General features: G+C 30.2%; 1 pseudogene; it reads left to right on the top strand.

Annotated features, from left to right (window-relative positions):
* Nucleotides 1-1,381: 1,381 nt before the first annotated feature.
* Nucleotides 1,382-3,484, top strand: LOC112757829 (2-hydroxyacyl-CoA lyase-like; annotated as a pseudogene).
* The last annotated feature ends 1,271 nt before the right edge of the window (nucleotides 3,485-4,755 follow it).

Raw genomic sequence — 4,755 nt, 5'->3', positions numbered from 1 at the left:
AAAATATTTATAATAATTATTATTATATATACTTTTATTTAATTTTCTTTAATTAAAGTCTTTATATAATTTTATATATTATCCCGTACAGGTATGAAAACATATACTAGTTTCTAATAACAATCTAAACTCACTTCAATAAAAAATCTATCACATTTAGTTATAAATTTTTAGTATCAATAACATAAAGATCACTATATATTTTATTTGACTTATTTTTTGATAATTATATATTTATCGTTATTATTATATATTATATTAATAATTATATAATTTTTACAACTATTAAAAATATCTAACAATTATATAGTTATTGCTATTTATCGTTATTATTATATATTATATTGATAATTATATAATTTTTACAACTATTAAAAATATCTAAGAATTATATAGTTATTGCTAAAGCTTTTTAGTGATAAATCATAATTAAGATAATTAATATTTAATTATCAATAAATATATTTGTGACTATTTTTTATTATTACTAAATACAAATTAAATAACCACTAAAAACAATTTTTCTACTGGTAACTCTAAAGTGGTACTTTCCGAAACTACATATGCGGTTGGTCGAATTCTTATAACATACACAAATCAAACAGGATCTTAATAATAGTAAGGTCCAATTTGGGTAAACAACTTAATTAAGTTACTTTTGAAGAAATAGCTTAAACAATAAATGCTTATATTAAAAGTAGCTTATAAATAAGTTATTTTGTTTTTGATTTTTTAACTCTAAAAGTACTTATTTTAAGAAAAAAGTGATAAAAAGCTTTTTATTATGAGAGAAGTCATTTTTTTAACTTCTCTTTAAACACCAAAATAGTTTTTTAGAAAGTTACAATTTTGTTTTAAAAATTGTACCAAACATTAATACTACACATTTTCATAAATTAAAAATTAAAAAAATTCACTTATGCACCTATCCAAACGGGCTCTAAAGAGAGCTTTGAATCGAGGGCTGTTCTTATTTTACCGAAGACTTTGAATTGGCCCTCCATCTTATTATTAACCGAGATTAAAAATAATTATAAGATAATATTATTTTAAGTCAATATTTTATTTTTATAATAAATTTTATTCAATTCTCTTAATTTTAAAGAATAAGATACCACTTGTTATGTGTCATATTATTATTGGTGAGAGTTACAAAAAAAATAGGTTTAATTATTCTGCAGGTCCTTATAGTTTCACTGAATTTTTAATTAGGTCCCTATACTTTTTTTTCTTTTCAATTGGGTCCTTATACCTTAATTTTTTTTTCAATTAAGTCCCTACCGTCAGTACAACGTTTGAGATAACAGAATATTCTTGATAAAAAAAGAATATTCTTGCCATTTAACTGTAGTGGCTCAGTGACCTTATCTGAATTTTTCCCAAATCCCCAAAGAACCCCTCGCATTTCATTCCTAAGAAAAAAAGAAACCCTAAGTTTTCCTGCGTCTCTTGCGTCTCCTGCGTCCGTCGTCGGCGTGTGTGGCTGCCATCGGCTGTAACGGACGGTTGCTGGTGTGCTCTCCGTCGCCTCCCCTCTGCGCTGGGCCCATCTGCGTGGTTGTTGTCGGAGGTCTTTTCCACTGTTTGGCCGGCCAAATCGTCTTCGTTCCCTCGCGGTGAAGGCCCTCGCTTGGAGTCACCGCGCCACACCTTTCCGAGCCTCCGAGCGCCTGGCCTCCCGTCCCCGCGTTGTGCCTCTGCTCCATCTCCCTGCACTCGAACTTTCTGCAAGTAAGTGACAAAGAAAGAAGCCTCCTTTTTTCTGTTTTAATAGTTGATGTTTATGTTATTTTTTTAAAAAAAAATATGGCATTGTTTGACTGTTGTTGCTGTGATGGTGCTCTTATAGATGGATTCTGCTTCTGTTTTTCTATAAATGAATTCTGCTTTCAATGGGAAATTTGTGAAAGTGTAATTTGTGAAAGTGTGAAAGTGTGATTTGCAATAGTTTAATTTTGTGAAGATGTATAAATCGACGATTCCTTTTTCATATTTTGGGTTACGGAATTAAGCAAGATAGGAAGATGTATCGCAAGATTTGAGCTGGGGATTTATGTTATGATAGTTTTCATGTTCAAATAATAAATTGTGTTGATGGTTTCACAATCATTGTCTTGATTCTTTTCCATGTTTTGTATTAATTGTAGGCATTGTGGTTCTGTTATATTCACATTGAGTACCTAGTGTTTCGAAACAAAAATATTTCTCACCCTGGTGATTTTCTCAATTCAATTACTATATTGTTTTAATTCTTGAGGCAGATTGCAATTCTTGGAATTGGAAGCCCGGCTCTGGGAGTGGTGTTTGAGGGTGTAAACACCATGGATGTAGGTAGGGCTGTGTTGGTTCAAACAGAGCTCAGGACTATATTGGATGCAAGGACTTGGGAGACCATAGGGGTTGGCCTCGGTGCAATTCAGCTGTAGTAACTTGTCTCGATTGAGTTGTTGTTGCAGTTGAAGGGGATTTTGGATTCGAATTTAGTGCCATTGAGGTTGAGGTATATACTGCTGAACACATTTTTATGTTTATCTATTTAATTGCTCTTTCATTGTGTTATGTGGATTGATGCCCTTATCTTTAGTTATATTTTCATCATCATATAATAGAATTATTTTTATTTTAGTCTATATATTATTGTTAAGTAACAACCAATGAAAAGTGTATAAAATTGAGAATATGACTACTGATTCTGTTGATTCACGCATGTCTCAAGTACATGTTTATAGAAACAACTTAAGGTCTAACCACAAATCATAAAATGCTAGCAGAAATTTTTATTGTCATTGTTTTGAATTAGGATCTTCCATGAACTCTTTTATGTTTCTGTCCATAGCTAATAGTTATGTGATACATATAAACGAATCTTGTTGTCCTGAATCTTGTTATACGTTCTTGTTGTCGTTATCTTTTGTCAATACTTGAGAAAATATGTATTACCTTATATGTCTTATCTTTTTTTTTCAATCCAGACATTGGTTCAGTACCAGGTACTTATAGTAGTGATTGTTTTCAAAAATGAAAGTATATATGGTGGTGACTGGAGAACCCCAAAGAGATTAATGGACCTCACAAAAATGATCCTGCTCCAACTTCCTTTGTTCCGAAAGCAGGCTACCATGCTTTGATTGAAGTTTTTGGTGGAAAGGACTATCTTGTTGGGACACCTGATGAACTCAAGTCTGCTCTTTCAGAATCTTTCTTGGCTCAAAAACCGGCTATTATCAATGTTATTATTGATTCCTATACTGGTTCAAAGAGTGGGAGGTTGCAATACAAGAAACTACGTTTTCTATAGTTTTCATTTTTAGATTTCAAATTTCAATAACACAAATTACATAGTCTTGTGGTTTTTTATGGTGTACCATGATATGATAAAGACACAAACTATATTCCATGAATCCACGTAAATGTAAAATGTTACATACTCATAATGAATACTTGAATGATGGAAATTGAATTTTATATATACTAATTACTACTATTTCTGCTTCATTTTATTCATTCTTTTTTTTTTATGTTCTTAAGATAAGATATTTTAAAAGTAAAAAAAAAAAAAGATATTTTTTGGTACAATTTGTATATAAATAAGTAAAAGAATGATAGTGACAAAATAAAAAGGATTATAGGAATATCTTTCATGTTGTAGAATCATTGAATAGGATTATAGGAATATCTTTCTTTGAATATTTATAGTTTTATCGAATTTTCAATTAGGTCCTTATACCTTTTTTTTTTCAATTAGGTCCCTACGGGTATACAAGTAATTTCACAATTCACTAAAATTTTTTTGACGTTTAACGTTAATAGGGACTAAATTGAAAAAAAAATAATGTATAAGGACCCAATTGAAAAAAAAAAGTATAGGGACCTAATTGAAAATTCGGTGAAACTATAGGGACCTGTAGAGTAATTAAACCAAAAAAATATTATTGTCGCTGAAAATAGGTTAGTTTATTAGGATTAATTTTTTTTTTTACCAAAAATCGGGAGACTCGAACCGACGACCTCTTAGATAAGTATGAAGAGACTATTCCTACCTAATATAAATTTTGATAACTTAATCAATAATTATTTATAATATAATTTTTTGTAATTTATAAAAAGCATTAAAAAAATCTCATTTTATAATTTTTACTTTTTTCTCAAACCACACAAGTATTAATCGTTTTCAATTATAAAAAAATCTCAAAAAATAAATAAAATAAATAAAAACATCAAAGAGATACCAAAAATTTCCAAAATTTTACAAATAAAATTAATTGAAATTAAATGTTAGGATACTTTTAAAAAAATTATATAAGTTTAAAATAAAAAATTCGTCGACACCGATTGAGAGACGGCAGCACAACCGCGTGAATCAGAGTGGCAATGTGAGTGGGAGTGAAAGAGAAAGGAGAACAGGTGTGTGGTTGTTTTTTAAATTTTATCATGTGTGAAATGAAAAGTAAAACTAGGATTCGATTTGGATAAGGATGTGGAATAATTTTTTGTATTATTGGACCTTTTTGTTGTGTCCTTCATTGTAGTTAAACAAAAAGAAATATCTAAATTTTAACAAAAGAACATCTCACGTTTATTTAAATATCCGTTTGTAATCGGCAACAAAATATGCGCGTGCGTGCATTAGTTTGTGGAGGAAATGGAAGAGTGGTCAGGCCGTTGCGTTCTGCGTCATGCTGCAGTCAGACGACTCTTGTGAGCAGCACCACGACAACGCAAGACGATGTGTGTGACGGTGGTCCGGGTCAATGA

Source organism: Arachis hypogaea, chromosome 6, assembly GCF_003086295.3.
Source record: "Arachis hypogaea cultivar Tifrunner chromosome 6, arahy.Tifrunner.gnm2.J5K5, whole genome shotgun sequence".
NCBI classification, from domain to species: Eukaryota; Viridiplantae; Streptophyta; class Magnoliopsida; order Fabales; family Fabaceae; genus Arachis; species Arachis hypogaea.
The sequence above is the reverse complement of the archived record's forward strand: the minus strand, read 5'-3'. Positions and strand labels throughout refer to the sequence as shown.